Source organism: Solanum dulcamara, chromosome 1 (genome assembly GCF_947179165.1).
Source record: "Solanum dulcamara chromosome 1, daSolDulc1.2, whole genome shotgun sequence".
NCBI lineage: Eukaryota > Viridiplantae > Streptophyta > Magnoliopsida > Solanales > Solanaceae > Solanum > Solanum dulcamara.
In genome coordinates this window covers 32668727-32691989 of record NC_077237.1, presented here as the reverse complement: position 1 = coordinate 32691989, position 23263 = coordinate 32668727, and positions in this window count along the sequence as shown.

The following is a 23263-nucleotide window of genomic DNA, read 5'->3' as shown; positions in this document are numbered from 1 at the left end:
ACTCTAGGTATTTTTCTCCTAACAATTTTTTTTTTGCGATTTTCAGAAGATGCCTTCAAGAAAAGTTCCAACCCAAAGGGGGATTGATATTAATAAGGGTGGTATTCTTATTCAAAATGGTTCGAAATCATCATTGGTAGATATGTAAAAACAAGGCAAGACATGGGTCTAATCTTAGTTAAATAAAAAAAATTAGTGGTTGATAAGAAGATTGAAGTTCTCTCACAAAGGGGAGATGGAGTACCTAGTTATTAAGGTCGGTTGCATGTTCTAATGTTAATGATATTAGATGAGTCATAATAGATAGAGAGAGAGTGGGTTTTCCGTATCATGATGATGATGACATGTTTATCCCTCTTAAGGTTATAGACATGGAAGAAGAGCTAGATGGATCTTTTGTGTGCATTAGATAGGTAAGAGTATATTGGTATGCCCTTGGTAAGAGTTAATACAAATGTGGATATTGAGATGCTAAGGTGGGCATTAAAATTCTTAAGTGATGTTAACTTCAAGGGAGCTATAAAGTGATTAAAATGGTAGGCTTGAATGCGTAGTTGTAGATATGTGAGTGATTGTAGTAGGCTATTGATGACTTTTTGTTAAGCGTTTTAAATGAGTGTATTAGAATGGTTATAGAACTAGGATTGAATTTTGTATTGATAGTATATGGGTGAATGTACGATGTATTGGGTGTTTCTTATGTCTCATGGTTTGTTCAATTTATTAGTAAGGGGTAGTACTCTTGGAATAAAATTTCATACAGAGGTATAGGGCCCTAAGGCTATTTTTGTAAGGTGGCCTATGAACGAGATTTTTCATTAGAGTTAGCCTCGGTTCATCCAGTATTTCATGTGTCTATGTTGAAGAAGTGTATGTAGATGATTCAAGTTCTATTGTGCCTTTGGAAGTAATGAATGTTGAAGAAAACTTGACCTATGAGAAGCTCACGGTCGAGATTTTGGACCGGCAAGTCAAGAGGTTGGGGAATAAGGAAGTTGCATCCGTCAAAGCCCTTGGGAGGGATAGACAAGTAAAATGTACGACATGTCAAGTGGATATAATAAAGAGAGACCCTCATCTTTTTTCCCACTACTCAAACCGAAGGTATTAAGTTTTCCTTGATCAATTACTTGAAATCCTTGCATTTCAATCTTTCTTGTCATATGCATGCATAATTATGAAATATGTTTTGAAGGATGTTTTAAATTGCACTATTGCATTAATGAAGGGCTACACTCTACTCTACTCAAGCTAAGTCTTATCTCATTCGAGGACAATGTTCCCAAGGGGGAGATAATGTAACACCCCCTAAATATATTGTATATGATGTTCCTATTCTCGATGAAGATGATACTACTTATGTAATTTAGGCATAACTTTTCATAGGTGGTCTAACTTATGTGATTCAAACTTTTGAATAGCCCCAACGTCATTACCTACAACTTTTGTGAAGACAATAGCTTAACATTTGGAGGCTAAGTAGGTCAAATAAATTAATCTTTGAAAAACCTGGTGTTGTGATGAAATACAGTTTTTGTAGAAGAAAAATTATATCTCACTGTAGGATGCTCCAAATTAGTTTATTTTTAAGTGACATGAAAGTTTACTTGTAGAAATATAATTCATATGAAAATACCAAATCATAATTAGAAAGTTATCTTATTTAAACGTAGCTCTGAAAAAGGGTATTCCGTAAAAAAAGATTCATCTCACCAACCATGAAAATCTAGATTTATTTTACATCACCCATGACATCAATAGTCCTCCATTTTACATCACCCATGACATCACAATCCTCCATTAAGTTTTTAGATTTTTCATTAGAATTATTTTAATTATTGTTAGGTACCTCCTTCACACCTATAAATACCCACCTTATTTCATCATTTTGTTCATTCAGCTTTCTCAAACAACTCTTCTCTCTATACACTTCTTTAATCATTCTCAAAATATAGTTTTAGCTTTCAGTAGTGTCAAAATACTATTTTGGTGATTCATATACTCCGGATAGTACACAAAATACTCCATCGAGGAGAAAAGTCTAGGATTCAAGAGTGTTCATTAAGTCCTTTGATTCTGAGTAAAGTTTCGGATATAAGGTGTATGGTATTGATTCATGGATCCTTTCATCCATGAATCCCAAATGAATTATCAAAGTTTTCTATTTAATTCAAGTATGAAACTTTATGAGTTTTCATATCATGATTTTAAATGCATAGATTATTAAATATTTCAAGTTTAATTACTTGTCTTATAATAGCTTATGTTGGCTCTTAAATGCATTGAATTATTGATTTATCAAAGGTCTTTATATGAAGGCATGAAAAGATTTTAAAGTAAATTGGTGGGTTGTTTCAAGTATGTTTTAAATTGGTGTATTCCATTACTCTAATGCCTAAAGTATTATGATTATATGATAAATTATGTTCTCTCATGTCTAAAGCATTTTGATTATATAATAAATTATATTTATTTACCCAATTATTTCCAAGCTTTACTCTAAGGTATGTAAGGCTTCAATGAGAGTATTCCTTCCACTCTCATGCGTAAAGTATTTTGATTATATGATAAACTATATTTATTTTCTTTAGGCTTTACTCTAAGGTATGTGGGTGTTTATCCATGGGTTCTTCCACCCATGGAGTCCAAAACTCTTTCAACTAAATTTCTTGATTTCAAATAAGATTTTCTTATATGTAATTCTTATTTCTACTTAATAGCATAAATCATGGTTAAACTAATGATTATTGGTCTATTTTGATGCAAAATAATTTTATATGTATGAATTGATGGTTTGCAAGTATTTTTTCTATTTATCTCTTTAAAGGTTCTTGAAATTCATGGTGGATTGTTTAAAGCATGATTTTTAATTAATGGATTTCAAAGTATTTATGTGTAATTTCATTTACATACATGTTTGAAAGTTGAAGTGATTTAAACCCACCTAGTTTTACTATATTTTCAATAAAATTTGACTCGAAACCTTTGACTCCAATAAATATTTATGAAAGCAATATTTATGATCAAAAGGGAGTCTTATAAAATAAAAAAATGATCAAATGATATGAATGATGGATTCTTTATGCTATAAGGACAATTCTTGCATATTTGAATCACTAAAGAGTTTAATGAGCTATTCCACCTAATGTGATATTTTGAATTCTCAAGCTATATGCTATGATTATTTTAAGGTATTAAACTATTCCGTGGGATTGACTTAGCACCGAATGGGCCATTGAGGTGGGATTCGATAAGGAAATCATAGTAGCAACCCCTTATCTCATTAACTATGTGCCAATATAGAAGCCCTTGTAGGCTTAGGATAATGGATCCATGAAAGCCCTTAAAGTTAAAGTTAAAGAAATAAATGAAGTTGACAGAGTTCTACCTAGCAAGTAGTCACCCCTGCCAACGTAGGGGGTTATATTGGATTCCATGTAATATCTCGTATGGTCCTAATGTCGGTATGGTCATCTTACCACAAAATGAATATTTTAAAAGATATATATATATATATGATTGATTATGCATGTATTGCTTTATGTTTCATATTACATAAATGCTTTAGTGTTTCCTCAATGTTTATGCATGCCTACATACTTAGTACATTCAAAGTACTGACACATACTCTTTTGCCTACATGATATCACCATATAGGGACCGTTGTTCCTCCTTGTTCTCCTCCACGTGGCTAGTTGAAATTTTGTTTAAAGGCCACTTTTAGTTAGTTTCCATATTTCGGGAATAATACTCATTTATCTTTCTAGCTTATGATATGCTGAGATCTCTAAAAACTTACTATGGCAATTCATTCTATTTTAATTGAGGGTGAGCTAAGGACTTGTCTTAGCCCCTAGTAAGTCTAAAAATTAGAGGTATTGTTGGACATTTTTAAGTTGAAGATTTACAATTATGGTTTTCGCTTATTTTTGTCTTATCATTACCTATGAAAGGCTAAATGAATGCTAAGAAACTTATTTGAGGTACTTTCGGGTTCCTCATTCACTGTGTTACCTCTATCCCTAGGCTTGGGTTATGACAAACTTGGTATCAGAGCCTCAGGTTTTGAATGGTCCTTAGAGTCCAATATACCGTATTGAATAGAGTCTTGTTCATGGTTGTGAAGTGAGCCACAATTATGAATAGGATACTATGAGGCATTTAGGAATATTTCTTTTCTTTTATTATCCATATCGTGCGATAGAGCATACTCTAGGTATTTTTCTCCTAACAATTTTTTTTTTGCGATTTTCAGAAGATGCCTTCAAGAAAAGTTCCAACCCAAAGGGGGATTGATATTAATAAGGGTGGTATTCTTATTCAAAATGGTTCGAAATCATCATTGGTAGATATGTAAAAACAAGGCAAGACATGGGTCTAATCTTAGTTAAATAAAAAAAATTAGTGGTTGATAAGAAGATTGAAGTTCTCTCACAAAGGGGAGATGGAGTACCTAGTTATTAAGGTCGGTTGCATGTTCTAATGTTAATGATATTAGATGAGTCATAATAGATAGAGAGAGAGTGGGTTTTCCGTATCATGATGATGATGACATGTTTATCCCTCTTAAGGTTATAGACATGGAAGAAGAGCTAGATGGATCTTTTGTGTGCATTAGATAGGTAAGAGTATATTGGTATGCCCTTGGTAAGAGTTAATACAAATGTGGATATTGAGATGCTAAGGTGGGCATTAAAATTCTTAAGTGATGTTAACTTCAAGGGAGCTATAAAGTGATTAAAATGGTAGGCTTGAATGCGTAGTTGTAGATATGTGAGTGATTGTAGTAGGCTATTGATGACTTTTTGTTAAGCGTTTTAAATGAGTGTATTAGAATGGTTATAGAACTAGGATTGAATTTTGTATTGATAGTATATGGGTGAATGTACGATGTATTGGGTGTTTCTTATGTCTCATGGTTTGTTCAATTTATTAGTAAGGGGTAGTACTCTTGGAATAAAATTTCATACAGAGGTATAGGGCCCTAAGGCTATTTTTGTAAGGTGGCCTATGAACGAGATTTTTCATTAGAGTTAGCCTCGGTTCATCCAGTATTTCATGTGTCTATGTTGAAGAAGTGTATGTAGATGATTCAAGTTCTATTGTGCCTTTGGAAGTAATGAATGTTGAAGAAAACTTGACCTATGAGAAGCTCACGGTCGAGATTTTGGACCGGCAAGTCAAGAGGTTGGGGAATAAGGAAGTTGCATCCGTCAAAGCCCTTGGGAGGGATAGACAAGTAAAATGTACGACATGTCAAGTGGATATAATAAAGAGAGACCCTCATCTTTTTTCCCACTACTCAAACCGAAGGTATTAAGTTTTCCTTGATCAATTACTTGAAATCCTTGCATTTCAATCTTTCTTGTCATATGCATGCATAATTATGAAATATGTTTTGAAGGATGTTTTAAATTGCACTATTGCATTAATGAAGGGCTACACTCTACTCTACTCAAGCTAAGTCTTATCTCATTCGAGGACAATGTTCCCAAGGGGGAGATAATGTAACACCCCCTAAATATATTGTATATGATGTTCCTATTCTCGATGAAGATGATACTACTTATGTAATTTAGGCATAACTTTTCATAGGTGGTCTAACTTATGTGATTCAAACTTTTGAATAGCCCCAACGTCATTACCTACAACTTTTGTGAAGACAATAGCTTAACATTTGGAGGCTAAGTAGGTCAAATAAATTAATCTTTGAAAAACCTGGTGTTGTGATGAAATACAGTTTTTGTAGAAGAAAAATTATATCTCACTGTAGGATGCTCCAAATTAGTTTATTTTTAAGTGACATGAAAGTTTACTTGTAGAAATATAATTCATATGAAAATACCAAATCATAATTAGAAAGTTATCTTATTTAAACGTAGCTCTGAAAAAGGGTATTCCGTAAAAAAAGATTCATCTCACCAACTATGAAAATCTAGATTTATTTTACATCACCCATGACATCAATAGTCCTCCATTTTACATCACCCATGACATCACAATCCTCCATTAAGTTTTTAGATTTTTCATTAGAATTATTTTAATTATTGTTAGGTACCTCCTTCACACCTATAAATACCCACCTTATTTCATCATTTTGTTCATTCAGCTTTCTCAAACAACTCTTCTCTCTATACACTTCTTTAATCATTCTCAAAATATAGTTTTAGCTTTCAGTAGTGTCAAAATACTATTTTGGTGATTCATATACTCCGGATAGTACACAAAATACTCCATCGAGGAGAAAAGTCTAGGATTCAAGAGTGTTCATTAAGTCCTTTGATTCTGAGTAAAGTTTCGGATATAAGGTGTATGGTATTGATTCATGGATCCTTTCATCCATGAATCCCAAATGAATTATCAAAGTTTTCTATTTAATTCAAGTATGAAACTTTATGAGTTTTCATATCATGATTTTAAATGCATAGATTATTAAATATTTCAAGTTTAATTACTTGTCTTATAATAGCTTATGTTGGCTCTTAAATGCATTGAATTATTGATTTATCAAAGGTCTTTATATGAAGGCATGAAAAGATTTTAAAGTAAATTGGTGGGTTGTTTCAAGTATGTTTTAAATTGGTGTATTCCATTACTCTAATGCCTAAAGTATTATGATTATATGATAAATTATGTTCTCTCATGTCTAAAGCATTTTGATTATATAATAAATTATATTTATTTACCCAATTATTTCCAAGCTTTACTCTAAGGTATGTAAGGCTTCAATGAGAGTATTCCTTCCACTCTCATGCGTAAAGTATTTTGATTATATGATAAACTATATTTATTTTCTTTAGGCTTTACTCTAAGGTATGTGGGTGTTTATCCATGGGTTCTTCCACCCATGGAGTCCAAAACTCTTTCAACTAAATTTCTTGATTTCAAATAAGATTTTCTTATATGTAATTCTTATTTCTACTTAATAGCATAAATCATGGTTAAACTAATGATTATTGGTCTATTTTGATGCAAAATAATTTTATATGTATGAATTGATGGTTTGCAAGTATTTTTTCTATTTATCTCTTTAAAGGTTCTTGAAATTCATGGTGGATTGTTTAAAGCATGATTTTTAATTAATGGATTTCAAAGTATTTATGTGTAATTTCATTTACATACATGTTTGAAAGTTGAAGTGATTTAAACCCACCTAGTTTTACTATATTTTCAATAAAATTTGACTCGAAACCTTTGACTCCAATAAATATTTATGAAAGCAATATTTATGATCAAAAGGGAGTCTTATAAAATAAAAAAATGATCAAATGATATGAATGATGGATTCTTTATGCTATAAGGACAATTCTTGCATATTTGAATCACTAAAGAGTTTAATGAGCTATTCCACCTAATGTGATATTTTGAATTCTCAAGCTATATGCTATGATTATTTTAAGGTATTAAACTATTCCGTGGGATTGACTTAGCACCGAATGGGCCATTGAGGTGGGATTCGATAAGGAAATCATAGTAGCAACCCCTTATCTCATTAACTATGTGCCAATATAGAAGCCCTTGTAGGCTTAGGATAATGGATCCATGAAAGCCCTTAAAGTTAAAGTTAAAGAAATAAATGAAGTTGACAGAGTTCTACCTAGCAAGTAGTCACCCCTGCCAACGTAGGGGGTTATATTGGATTCCATGTAATATCTCGTATGGTCATCTTCCCACAAAATGAATGTTTTAAAAGATATATATATATGATTGATTATGCATGTATTGCTTTATGTTTCATATTACATAAATGATTTAATGTTTCCTCAATGTTCATGTATGCCTACATACTTAGTACATTCAAAGTACTAACACATACTCTTTTGCCTACATAATATCACTATGTAGGGACCGGTGTTCCTCCTCGTTCTCCTCCACATGTCTAGTTGAGATGTCGTTTAAAGGACACTTTTGGTGAGTTTCTATGTTTTGGGAACAATACTCTTTTTTCTTTCTAGCTCATGATATGTTGAGACCTCTAGACACTTACTATGGCAATTTATTCTATTTTGATTGAGGGTGAGATAGGAACTTGTCTTAGCCCCTGGTAAGTCTAATAGTTAGAGGTATTGTTAGACATTTGTAAGTTGAAGATTTACTATTATGCTTTCCGCTTATTTTTTTTTATCATTACCTATAAAAGGCTAAATGAATGCTAAGAGGCTTATTTGAGGTACTTTCGGGTTTCTCATTCGCCGTGTTACGTCTAGGCCCTAGGCTTGGGTCATGACAAAGTGTCACTAATTTCCAGAAAGTTTTGAATATGGACTTGGGGATCTTCATGAGGCAACCCCGTAGATTTTAGAGAGTTGTGATCAAATGAGTAAGTAATTCCAGGATTGTAGCACTGTAGATTTTAGGTCTAACATACTCTTACTCTTGCATTCAATTACTGATTTACAGAATTGATTTTACAATCATGGTCTCTTGATCTCTAATTTCCTACCTATGTAGATAGCCTAACTATATCGTCGAGCAGGAATAGGCATGAACCAACATAGATGCTTTAATCTCATCATCCTTTTTATTAACAAAGTATGGTGTATAGGTATGTGTCATAGGCATCCTATATACTAATCATCCTAGAATACACTCCATATATTCTACTGTTCTATCTCTTTTTCATCTCTCGAGTTTCGAGTAAACAACTAATGTATTTTAATGGTGATCAAGAATTAAAATAGTACAAATGAGAATATAAGACAAATTATATGAGAGACACCATTTTCAACTAAAGCAAACTATATCAAAACCTTCATCTTGTGCATACAACCCTAGAACAAGGGATGTTAGCCACTCATAATATTTAAAAGAATCCAAAACATAATTAATAGCATAAAAAACCAACTTACAAATGAAAAAGAATAAGAAATAAAACCCTAGGAGAGTTCTCCTTTCATCTTCCTTCGTCAAAATATCAATTAAAAACTGAATGTTTTAAAATAAAATACAAGTGGATTATTTATAGCCTCGAAAAATACAAAGTTGCAATCCCTGTAGCGAAGTCCATGATGCAGACACATTTTTATATAGTCTAATTTTGCATTTTTCTTCTTCAGTAGATTCTCTTCTATCAAGAACTAGGCCCGCAACGCGGACTTGGCGTGTACTACATAATTACGTCCAATAAATTCCAAGTGTTGGAATTAAACTGTTGAAGCATAGTGCACGATGCGGACACACTCTAGTATGTGCATTTCCTTCACATTTGTTTCCAACTTCTCCTTTAAGCTCCACTTTCAATCCAATCATCTTTTGAATGTCCATTCTTCCACATTTAGCCCTGAAAGTGTCTAATCATGTTGGTTAGCTATATTCATACACAAGTATTCTAAAAATTAATCAAACTATAAGAATTTGCTCTCAAACTCTACTCTGAACATGGGTTATTTTGGCTATTGTATGCATAAGTGCTCCCAAGTCACTAAGTATGTAAGATATGCATGAACAAGTAAAGGAACATGAAAAATATGCTATAAGATGCATGACCAATAATAATGAACATGAGTATGGCTTAAATACATTTAAAAACTCATGGTCAATGCATATCATAAAACTTTATTATATAATTCATTGCGTAACTTGAACTTGTGTGGGATAAAACCTTTAAGCGACATCTTAGACCATGTGAGCTATAACTTGGAATTCGATGGAACCCTCATTGAGATGGAAAAGGCTACCTTGCCAAGGTATATGTCATCATGGTACACAACTCATCTCAACTGTGCTATATGTAGATCCACTAGCTAGGCCATGAAGGCAATCCTACACGAGCAACGTAGTTTGGGACTTTAAGTTGCTACTAGGATTCTCTTGGGTAACTAACTACGTTATCAGAATGAACCCCACCTACAGGTCTTATCGGTGCTTACTCAATATCCCAATGAAATTCAATAAGATATAATCATAACATTATACGGAAACATAGTAACTGCCTATCAATCCATTTTTATAAAACATATTAGGAATAGCTCATTAACTTTGTGATTTATAAGAATCCATAACTTCGGTGAGAATTATATTTATCACCATCTTTAACATGATTATGTGAGAATTGGACTTATAACACCATAATAACTTTTGTGATCATAATTAGATCATCATCATAACTTCATCACTTAAAAATCATAATCTCAACATTACATTATGAAAACTTTGCTTAAAAATCATTAGACTCATAATCAACTCATGAAAATTATCTTTGAACCTTAAAATCATAATTAAAATAGCTTTATGCATGGGCATCCATAATTCAACTTAAAATCATACAATTCATGTAGAAACATGCTTAGAATAATCATTGATAATAATTCAAAATGAAATTGAAATAGCCCATGCAATTCATCAAAACTAGGGTTTATAATTCAATTGAAATTGAAAGAAAACTTTGGGACTCCATGGGTGAAAGGAGCCAATGGATCAATCCCCACATACATTGATTGAAATCAGGAACCTTGGTAAAATCTGAAAAACCCTAGCTTGAGCTTGAAGAGAAACCTTGAGAGAATTGAGTTTCTTGCCTTAGAAATTTTTAGAAGAATGATTTAGAATGAGAGAAATTTCAAAGAATTGGGTAGATATAGGGTTGAACTTTGCCATAATTATGTCTAGGTTCATTGAACCAAACTTGGGAAATAACACAAATACCCTTTATTAAAACTTCAAAACTGACCCTATGGGTCGTAAAGAAGATGACAAGTCATCTTGATGACTCATCTTGCAGGTCTGAGAAAAAGTCTTAAATTTGAGTCTCTAAAGTTTGTAAATGAGTCATTATTATGACTCGTCCACTCGTCAATGGGTCATAGATTTCATCAGTCCTGTAGGTCTTAAAACTTGCAAATTTGAGAGCCTCTGAACTTTGTTTATGAGTCATTTTTGTGACCCGTAAAAAGTCTATGGATCATCCTGTCAAGTCGTAGACTAGAATTTAAGGAACTTCTGAAACATGGCCTTTGAACTCTACTTACGAGTTGTGTCTATGACTATGACTCATCTAGAGAGATTATGAGTCATAAACGTAAGTTGTAGGACATTTCTTTGAGGTTGGTCATGATAAACTTCTAGGGTGCACTCTTCGACTCATCCTTACGAGTCGTGGAACTGTCTACAAGTCGTAGAGTAACTCGTAAAGCTATAGTCAGTCAAATATTTTGAAGATTTCTTTTGGATTCCAACTCTTTAACTGTTGGGGTCTTAAAATATCTCCCCCTTAGGATAAATCCTCCTCGAATGAGATTAACTTATCATAGAAAGGGCATGGAAAGAGGACTAGCAACCCATCATAAATGCAATGACTCCTTAAAATGCATAGAACATGAAAATCTTAAACTTGACTTAAAACATGATTTAAAAATCATCCTTCATGAATATGCATGCATATGAATGACATAGGAGAAATGAATATGCAAGAGTTCGATCAACTTGAATAAGAACAACTTACTACATTAGGCTTTTTTTTGGGGGGGGGGGGAGGGGAACAGACCCTACACGAGGCTCCCACCTCTCGTGCACAGCCAGGGGTTGAGCAGCACCCCCAAGCCTTAACATAAATAAAAATAATAAAAATACACAGAGGGGGACATAAACCTTACCTCCGAACTTAAGATGATTCATAAGTCAGCCGACCTACTAAGATCGGCTAGCTCATCTCCATTGGTAGATGGAAAGCGATAAACCTATGAGAGGACTCCTCTCGGTATAATAAAACTATGAAAAATGTAAATGAGGGAGACTCTCCCCTTCCATGTCAATACAAGAAGAAAACCTACACTAGTCCTATTCAACTAAGCTATATTAAAACATAGCTAAATTAAAGAACAAGTATATGAAACTTCTAATTTCCATGGATCGAGATCGTTCATTTCATCTTCGCCTTCTTAATCTTTTTCATACCGAGCTTGTCCATGAGATGCGAGTGCTTCATGCAATGTCAGTGCATGGTGTTGCATATTTGGTGACATATGGATGTATTTCATTTGATGAGTCTTCAGTCGGCTAACTTTTTCAAGGTCGCTCGACTAACGTCTCCAGTTATCCGTTTGGGTTGTGACTTCTTGAGGTCTGTAGTTGCTACATATGCTATCATACTATAACATGTGGGATCAGTTTGATGTTGCATGATGCATATTGTTGAGATTTTGCTGACTGTTGCTGAATTGTGTGTTGCTTTTGGCTTGTGTTGTTGCTGATGCTATTGAATAGTTGATGCATATGGAGCTTCTGTGTGACCTGCAGAATCAGTTGGACCACAAACAAGTACTACTGTTGTTGCTCTAGTATCTGCAAGGGATTTAGGGTTGTTGTTGTGTGCTGGAAATGGTTGAAGATCTTCCAGGTCAGCTATTGCTGCTATAGTACATGGCTTGTGCAACTGCAGCTTGTTAGAGTTTGCAGCTTCTGATGCTCCAGCAACCTGCATAAACAAACAAGCAAACACAAGGGGTAGGTCCAAGAATAGTGAGCTCTTGTTGGTTCCAACAGTTGCTCCAGCAGGGGTTGTAGGGAAAGAGGTACGGGTATTATTTCATCATATCCGCCTCTGCTTCCCAAGTAGCAATTTCTACTTGTTGATTTCTCCATAACACTTTGACAGATGCAACTTCTTTGTTTCTTAACTTCTTAACTTGCCAGTTTATGATTTCCATCAGAACCTCCTCATACGTCAAGTTCTTTTCAACACTAACATCTTCCAATGGTATAATAGAATTTGGATCACCCATAGATTTTCTTAACATAGATACATGAAACACGAGTGAACCATGGCTAAGTCAAATGGAAAATCTAACTCATAAGCCACTTTGCCAATACGTCTCAATATCTTATAAGGTCCAATATATCTAGGACTTAGTTTTCCTTTTTTACCAAATTGCATTACACCCTTCATAGGTGAAACCTTTAAATAAACTCAATCATCCACCTCAAATTCAAGGCCTCTTTTCCTAATATCGGGATAACACTTTTAACAGTAATTATAGGCAAACTCAATCAATCGTAAATTTTCTTCCCAACTTCCTTTAAAATCAATCACACATGCCATCAACATATCCTATAGAGTTTGAATCATTCTTTCATCTTGACCATCAGTTTGAAGATGGAAAGAGGTACCCAACTTAACCTTTGTACCAAGACCTTTTTAAAATAATACGACCCCGTAAGCCGGACAGTTGATACCAAGGAGAAAATTCTCAAAAAAATCATGAACATACCCATGTGAACGAGTCACTCTAAGGCTCATAGAGCTTTCTATGGCTCGTAAAGTTGAGTCGTAGAGTGACCCCTTGAGCAAAATAGAAAGTTTCCCTTAGGAGAAGTTATATGAGTCATCATCCCATTGATGGGTTGTAGGAACCCCTTGTAAACCGATTACAGAGGCCTTGTTCAGAGAATCCTCAAGACCAAATCGACGACTTGCCAGGATGAGTTGTATAACTCTTGTGGGTCATAAGAATGACTCTTGACAAAACTTCAGAGACTCTCCAATTGTAGGTTATTTTAGAGCCTACAGGATGAGCCTAAAGAACGACCCGTAGACGCTTTAACTGGTCATAAATATGACCCATTCATAAACTTTAGAGACTCAATTTTTTTCACTTTTCTCAGACTTGAAGGATGAGTCATTTAGATTACTTTTCATTCCTTAGATGGCACGTAGAAGGTGATCTGTAGGATCAAAATTTGAAGTTTATTGAGGGGAAATTATGTCTTTTCCAAAGTTTGGTTCAATGAACCTATAAACTTTTATGGCCAAGTTCAAAGTTTACAAATAGTCAATTCTTCAAATTTCCCTCCTATTCAATTCATTCTCTCAAAATTTCCCAAGGCAAGAACTCTCAAAGTCTCTCAAGGTTTCTCTCCAAATTCAAGCTAGGATTTTCTAATTTCTTCAAAGGTTCTTCTTCAATGCTTACTGAATCTAAGAAAGGTATGTGAGGATTAATTCATGGGTCTTTTCACCCATGAAGTTTCAAAGATTTTTTCAAGTTTTGTGTCAATTGACAATTGATTATAAACCCTAGTTTTGATGAATTGCATTGGGCTAATATAATTTCATTTCCAATCATTATCAATGATTATTCTAAGAATGTATATATATGAATTTCATGATTTTAAGTTGACATTATGAATGCCCATGCATAAATCTATTTTCAAGTTATAATTATGAAGTTCAAAGATGATTTTCATGAGTTGAGGATGAATTTAATGATTTTCAATGAGAGTTCTGTGATTTAAATTTGAGATTATAATTTTAATGTTGAAGTTATGATGATGATAAAGTTATGATCTAAGATTTTATTATGGTGTGATAAGTCCAATTCTCACACAATCATTATAAAGATGGTGATAATTACAATTTTTACCAAAGTTATGGATTCTTATGATTTACTAAAGTTAATGAGTTATTTCTAATATATTTTCTAAATATGGATTGATAGGTAGTTACTATCTTTCCCTATTATGTTATAATCATGTTTTTTACGAGTTTCCATTGGAATATTGACCAAGCACCGAGAGGACTTATAGGTGGGGTTCGGTTCGGTAACGCAGTTAGTTACCCAAAGAAATCCTAGTAGCAACCTAAAATCCCAAACTACGTTGCCCACATAGGATTTCCTTCATGGCCTAACTAGTGGATCTATATATAGCACAATTGAGTTGAGATGAGTTACTTATGGAGTATGTTCGGGCAAGGTAGCCTCTCATGTCGCGATGCAGGAGTCATCGGATTTCATGTAATAGCTTACATGGTCTTAGATGTTGGTTAAAGGTCTTATCCCACAAAAGTTAAAGTTAAGTTATGAGTTAAAAGTTGAAGTTGTATGATATACATTGACCGTGAGATTCATATATTTTAAAATACTTTTTAAGCTTTACTCAACTTTATTATGATTGGTCATGCATTTTATGGCATATTGATTACTTTCTTTTACTTATTCATGCAGACCTTATATACTCAGTATATTCGAATGTACTAATGCATATTTTGCCTATATTATCTCATAATATAGGGATGGGCGAAACTCATGACTATCCTATTCATGGCTAGAGATTTCCCTAGAATCTCAAGGAGTTGGTAAGTCCTCATTCTATCAAGGACATATCTTCTTTTATTGTTAAGTTGAGCTAGGAGTTTGTCCTAATCCCCCATAAAATATTAGACTAGAGGCATGTTTAGATGGCTTATAGTGTAGTCCTATTTGGACGTCTATTTTGTTGAATTCTCTTAATCCCGTTCCCCACTTGATGATTTCTTCCCTTTATATTTTTATGTTCTTTACATTATGTATGTGATGCATGCTAATATGGCTTATGGTTGAGGTTCCTCGTATCCCGATCCCCGTGTCATGACTTTACCTTAGTTTGGGTCATAACAAAATTGGTATCAAAGAACAAGGTTTAGAAGAGTCCTAAGGAGTCAAAAACATGTCGAGTTAAGTAGAGTATTATTTATTGGTATGAAGCGCGCCACATCCATGAATAGGAGATTATGAAACATCTTAGGAAAGGTCTTGCTTCTTTCATGATCTATGTCATGCGATAGAGTGGTTAAGTCTTTTCCCTCTAATGCTTGTTCTGTGCAATTTTAAGAATATGCCTCCACGAAGATACCCCTCTAGAAGGAACGTGGTTGAAGAAGAGCAACAATCTCTGAATGACCCTTTGAATGATCAGGTTTCTAATGTCAAGTTCAGAGTGGCCTTTCAAGTAATTTCTCAAGCCATTATGGCTCAAGTTAACCATGTGGTGGTTGCTCCTATAAACCTAAATATTGGTATGATGGCGACAAGAGTTTGTGATTTTGTAAGGATAAATCCTTCGGAGTTTTGAGGTTCTAAAGTTGATGAGGACCCACAAGAGTTTGTTGATATCATCCATAAGATTGTTGAGATCATGGTTATTATCCCTGTTGAGCGGGTAAGTTTGCTACGTACCAATTGAGAGGTGTTTCTCAAATTTGGTTTGATTAATGGAAAAATGATAGGCCTAGAGAGGCGGAGTCCGTGACTTCAGATGAGTTCAAGGGGGTGTTTTTTGATTGCTTTTTCCCATTGGAGTTGACGGAGGCCAAAGTGAAAGAGTTCATCAAGGTTATGCAAGGTGGTATGAGTGTGAGGGAGTATGCCTTCAAGTTTACTCAATTTTCAAGATATGCTCCATTCATGGTTGTCGACTCAAGAGCTCGTATGAGAAAGTTCTTATCGAGTATGTCGGATATGGTCACAACGGAGTGCAAAATGGCTATGTTGATTCTGGAGATGGATATAGACACATGACCTATGTAGATAAAGAAGAGGGTGAGAAATTAAAGATGAAGAATAGGGAGTCCAAGAGGATAGATGGACACGGTAACCATCAAGAATAAATACTCAAGTCCGAGGATAGATGACTTGTTTGTTCAATTTCAAGGAGCAAGTTACTTCTCCAAAATAGATCTTTATTTCGGTTATCACCAATTAAGGGTGAAGGAGTGTGATATTCCCAAAAGGGCATTTTGAATGAGATATGGCCATTATGAATTCCTAGTTATGTGTTTGGTTTGACCAGTGCCCTCGCGACTTTCATGGACTTAATAAATGGAGTGTCCAAGCAATATTTAGACAGGTTTGTGATTGTATTCATTGAAGACATTTTGGTTTAGTCTCGAAATGAGGGGGAGCATGCTAATCACTTGAGGATTGTGTTGCAAACTCTAAGAGACAAACAACTATTTGAAAATTCAACAAATGTGAGTTTTGGTTAAGAGAGGGCCTTCCTTGGTCACATTATATCCAGCAAAGGGATTATGGTTGATCCTAAGAAAACCAATGTGGTTAAGAATTGGCCTAGACTCTTATCTCCTTCGGATATTATGAGTTTCTTGGGTCCGGATACTATAGGAGATTTTTGGAAGGATTTTCATCAATCTTGTCACCTTTTACCAAGTTGACTCAAGAGAAGGTGAAGTTTCAATGGTCGGAGGCATGTGAAAAGAGTTTTCAAAAGTTAACAGATCATCTCACTACCGCCCTTATCTTGACCTTGCCAAAAAGGTCCAATGGTTTTGTTGTATATTATGACTCTTCAAGGGTCGGTCTTGGTTGTGTATTGATGCAACATGATAAGCTAATAGCCTATGCTTCTAGACAACTTAATGTGCATGAACGGATTTATCCAACCCATGATCTTGAACTAGCGGCGATTGTGTTTACGTTGAAAATTTGGAGACACTATCTTTATTATGTCCATGCGGATATATTAACTGACCATAAGAGTTTACAATATGTGTTTAAGTAAAAAGATTTGAACCTTTACAAAGGTGATGGCCTGAATTGTTAAAGGACTAAGACATGAGTGTGTTATACCATCCGGGCAAATCTAATGTGGTTGCCGATGCACTAAGTAGATTGTCCATGAGTAGTGTTGCACATGTTGGGGAAGATAAGAAAGAATTGATCAAAGACATTCATAGATTGGCATGTTTAGGTGTGCGGTTGGTTGACTCCGATGATGGAGGTATTCCTGTTCATAATGGTTTGGAATTGTCTCTTGTGGTGGATGTTAAGGTCAAACAAGACCATGATACGATGTTGATTGAGTTGAAGAAATTAGTTGCTGAAAAAGTCATTGAAGCTTTCTCCCAAAAGGGAGATGGTGTGCTTCATTATCAAGGTCGGTTGTATGTATCGAATGTCGATGGATTGAGAAAGTTGATATTTAATGAGGCTCATAGCTCTCAATATTCCATTCATCCGGGTTCCACCAAGATGTATCATGATTTGAGGGAAGTGTATTGGTGGAATGACATAAAGAAGGACATAGCGGAGTTTGTAGCTAAATGTCTAAATTGCCACCAAGTTAAAATTGAGCATCAAAGACCAAGAGTCTAGCCCAAGACACTGAAATTCCTACTTGGAAGTGGGAAGATGTGAATATGGATTTTGTAATGGGTTTGCCTCGTACTAAGAAGAAACATGATTCTATTTGGGTTATTGTAGATCAGATGACCAAGTCGGCTCATTTTCTATCAGTTAAGACTTCATATGGTGCCGAAGATTATGCTAAGTTGAATATTCATAAGTTGGTAAGACTTCAAGTTATGCCCTTATCCATCATATTGAATAGAGGTACATAATTCACTTCACACTTTTGGAAGTCATTTCAAAAGGGTCTTGGTACAAAGGTTAAATTAAGTACCATTTTTCATTCTCAAACCGATGGTCAAGCCAAAAGAACGATCCAAACTTTAGAGGATATGTTAAGGGAATGTGTTACTGATTTTAAAGGGAGTTGGGATGAACATTTTCCATTAATTGAGTTTGCCTATAATAATAGTTATCACTCTAGCATCCAAATGGCTCTATTTGAAGCATTGTATGGGAGAAGATGTAGATCCTCGATGGGATAGTTTGAAGTAGGTGAGATGGCCTTGATTGGTACATATTTAGTGATAGATACTATGGAGAAGGTAAGACTCATAAGCTAGAGGTTGAAGATAGCTCAATGTCGTCAAAAGTCCTATTCAAATGTTAGGAAAAGAGAGCTTGAATTTGAAATAGATGAGTGGGTCTATTTGAAGGTTTCACCCATGAAGGGTGTAATGCATTTTGGCAAGAAAGGGAAATTGAGTCTAGATACATTATACCTAATAAGATATTGAGGCATATTGGCAAAGTAGCTTATGAGTTAGATTTGTCACTTGAGTTAGCTATGGTTCACCCGGTGTTTCATGTGTCTATATTGAGAAAATTCGTAGGTTATCCAAATTCCATTGTCCCTTTGAAAAATGTAAGTGTTGAGGAGAATTTGACTTATGAAGAGGTTCCGATGGAAATCTTAGACCGGCAAGTTAAGAAGTTAAGGAACAAAGAAGTTGTGTTCGTCAAAGTATTATGGAGGAATCAACAAGTAGAAAGTGCTACTTGGGAGGCGGAGGCGGATATGATGAAATGATACCCGTACCTCCTTCTCTCTACTCAAGCCTAATGTAGTAAATTATTCTTATTCAAGTTAATTGAACTCTTACGTATTCAGTTCCTCCTATATCATACATGTGCATGCATGTTCATGAAAAGGTTGATTTTAAAATCATGATTTTATGTTAAGTTGAAGTTTTCAAGCTTCATGCATTTTTAGATGTTATCATATTCATGTTGGGTTTCTAGTCCTCTTTGTGTGTCCTTCCTATGATAAGTTAATCTCATTTAAAAATGAATGTTTTCAAAGGGGAGATATTGTAAGATCCCGTAAGGTAGAAAGTTGGAACCAAGAAGAAAATTCTCAAAAAAATCATGAACTGACCTATGTGAACAAGTCACTCTATGGCTCGTAGAGATTTCTACGACTCGTAAAGTTGAGTCGTTGAGTGACCCCTCGAGCAAAATAAAATGTTGCCCCAGGAGAGGTTCTATGAGTCGTCGTCTTGTTGAAGGTCCTAGGAACCCCTCGTAAACTAGATTACAAAGGCCTAGTTTAGAGATTCCTCAAGGCCAAATCTACAACTTTCCAAGATGGGGCATGTAAGTTCTTACAGGTCATAAGAATGACTAATGACAAAACTTGCAGGTTATTTTGGAGCCTGCAGGATGTGCCTAAAGAACAACCCATAGATACTTTGACAAGTCATAAACATGACCCATTCCTAAACTTTAGAGACTCGATAGACGACTCGTCATTCCTTAGACGGCCCACAAAAGGTGATCCGTAAGATCAAAATTTGAAATTTATTGAGGGGAAATTATGTCTTTTCCAAAGTGCGGTTCAATGAACCTGGACACTTTTATGACCAATTTCAAAGTCTATAAATATCCAATTATTCAAATTACCCTCATATTCAATTTATTCTCTCAAAATTTCCCAAGGCAAGAATACTTAAAGTCTCTCAAGGTTTCTCTCTAAATTCAAGCTATGGTTTCCCAATTTCTTCAAAGGTTCTTCTTCAATGCTTAGTGAATCCAACCAAGGTATGTTGGGATTGATTCATGGGGCTTTTCACCCATGAAGTTCCAAAGCTTTTCTCAAGTTTTCTTGTAATTGACTATTGATTATGAACCCTAGTTTTGATGAATTGCATTGGGCTAATATAATTTCATTTCCAATCATTATCTATGATTATTCTAAGAATGTATCTATATGAATTGCATAATTTTAAGTTGACATTATGAATGCCCATGCATAAATCTATTTTCAAATTATGATTATGAAGTTCAAAGATGATTTTCATGACTTGATGATGATTTCAATGATTTTCAATAAGAGTTCTATGATTTAAAGTTGAGATTATGAGTTTAATGATGAAGTTATAATGATGATCAAGTTATGATTAAAGATGTTATTATGGTGTGATAAGTCAAATTCTCACACAATCATTATAAAGATGGGATAAGTACAATTCTCATTGAAGTTATGGATTCATATGATTCACTAAAGTTAATGAGTTATTCCTAATATGTTTTGTAAAGATGGATTGATAGATTGTTACTATCTTTCCCTATTATGTTATTATCATGTTTTTCTTACGAGTTTCCATTGGTATATTGACTAAGCACCGAGAGGACTTCTAGGTGGGGTTCAATTCGGTAACACAGTTAGTTACCCAAGGGAATTCTAGTAGCAACCTAAATTCCCAAACTATATTACCCGAGTAGGATTGACCTCATGCCTAGCTAGTGGATCCACATATAGCACAGTTGAGTTGAGATGAGTTACTTATGGAGTATACCTTAGTAAGGTAGCCTTCCCTGTCTCGATGCAAGAGTCATCGGATTCTACGTAATAGCTCGCATAGTCTTAGATATTGGTTAAATATCTTATCCCACACAAGTTAAAGTTAAGTTATGAGTTAAAAGTTGAAGTTGTATGATATGCATTGACCATGAGACTCATATGTTTTAAAATTCTTTTTAAGCTTTACTCAAGTTCATTATGATTGGTCATGCATTTTATGGCATATTGATTATGTTCTTTTACTTGTTCATGCATACCTCATATACTTAGTACAATAGAATGTACTAACACATATTTTGCCTATATTGTCTCATAATGTAGGGACGGATGACACTCACGGCTATCATAATCGTGGCTAGAGATTGCCCTAGATTCTTAAGAAGTTGGTGAGTCCTCATTCTAGAGAGGGACCCCAACCAAGCCATCTTAGCATACATAGTATACATAAGGTAAAGAAACATAATAAGGATAAATAGAAGTAAAAACTCAAGGGAATGGGTCTAAGGGAATCTCAATAGATGTCCAACCAGACTACATCGAATTGCGTCTAAACATGCCTCTAGTTTAGTCTTTGGTGGAGCTTAGGACAAACTCCTAGCTCACCTGAAACAAGAAAAGAAAATTTGGGTAAACAATGAGAATGAACGCCATGTCCTCTGTAGAATGAGGACTCACCAACTCCTTGAAATCTAAAGAAAACTCTAGCTACAAAGAGGATGGTCATGAGTGTCATCCGCCCCTGGATTATGAGAGAATGGAGGCAAAATATGTGTTAGTACATAAAAGTACTGAGTATGTGAGATATGCATGAACTAGTAAAGGAACATGAACAATATGCCATAAGATGCATGACCAATCATAATGAACATGAGTATGACTTAAATACATTTGAAAACATATGAAAACTCATGATTAATGTATATCATAAAACTTCATCATATAACTCATAGATTAACTTCAACTGTGTTGGATAAGACCTTTAACCGACATCTTAGACCATGCAAGCTATAAAATAGAATCTGATGGAAACCTCATTGAGAAGGGAGAGGCTACCTTGCAAGGGTATACTCCGTCATGGTACTCAAGTCAACTCAACTGTTTTATATGTGGATCTATTAGCTAGGCCATAAAGGCAATCCTATGCGGGCAATGTAGTTTGGGACTTTAGGTTGCTACTAGGATTTCCTAGGGTAACTAATTATGTTATCGGATCAAACCCCACCTAGAGGTTCTCTCAGTGCTTAGTCAATATCCTAATAAAATTCATTAAAACATGATCATAATATTATAGGGAAAGATAGTAATTGCCTATCAATCCATCTTTATAAAAACATATTAGGAATAGCTGATTTATAACATTACATAAGAATCCATAACTTCGATGAGAATTGTACTTATACCATCTTTAATGATTATGTGAGAATTAGATTTATCATACCATAATAACTTTCTTCATCATAACTTGATCATCATCATAACTTCATCACATAAAAATCATAATCTCAAATTTACATCGTGAAAACTTTGCTTGAAAATCATTGAACTTATAATTAACTCATGAAAACCATCTTTGAACCTTAAAATCATAATTGAGATAGCTTTATGCATGGACATCCTTAATGCAACTTAAAATCATGTAATTCTTATAGAAACATGCTTAGAATAATCATTTATAACAATTCAAAATAAAATTGAAACAGCCCAATAAAATTCATCAAAACTAGGATTCATAATTCAATTGAAATTGAAAGAAACCTTGAGAAAATTTTGGGACTCCATAGGTTAAATAAACCCATGGATCAATCCCTACATACCTTGATTGAAATCACTTAGGATTGAGAAGAAACCTTGGTGAAATCTAAAAACCCTAGCTTGAGCTTGAAGAGGAACCTTGAGAGAATTGAGTTCCTTGCCTTAGAGAGTTTTAGAAAAATGATATAGAATGAGGGAAATTTCAAAGAATTGGGTAGATATACGATTGAACTTGGCAATAATTGTGTCTAGGTTCATTGAACCAAACTTGGGAAATGACATAAAGATCTTTCATTAAAACTTGAAAACTGACCCTACGAATTGCCCTTATGGGTCGTAGAGAAGATGACAAGTATTTAGGTATTAAAAAAGGGCTTAAATTTGAGTCTCTAAAGTTTGCAAATGAGTCGTTATTATGACTCTTCAACTCGTTTACAGGTCGTAGACTTGATCCATCCTGCAGGTCCCAAAACTTATAAATTTGAGGGCCTTTGAACTTTGGTTATGAGTCATTTCTATGACCAATAAAAATGTCTACGGATTGTCCTGTCAAGTCGTAGACTCGACCTTGAGGAACTTCTAAAACATAGCCTCTGAAGTCTACCTAGATGTCATGTCTAGGACTCGTCTAGAGAATTATGAGTCATAAACTTAAGTTTGGTTTGGTCATGATACTCTTCTAGGGTGCACTCTATGACTCATCCCTACAATCGTGGGACTATCTACGAGTCATAAAGTGACTAGTAAATCTAAAGTTAGTCTAAAATTTTGAAGATTTCTTTTGGATTCCAATCTCCAACTTTCGAGGTCT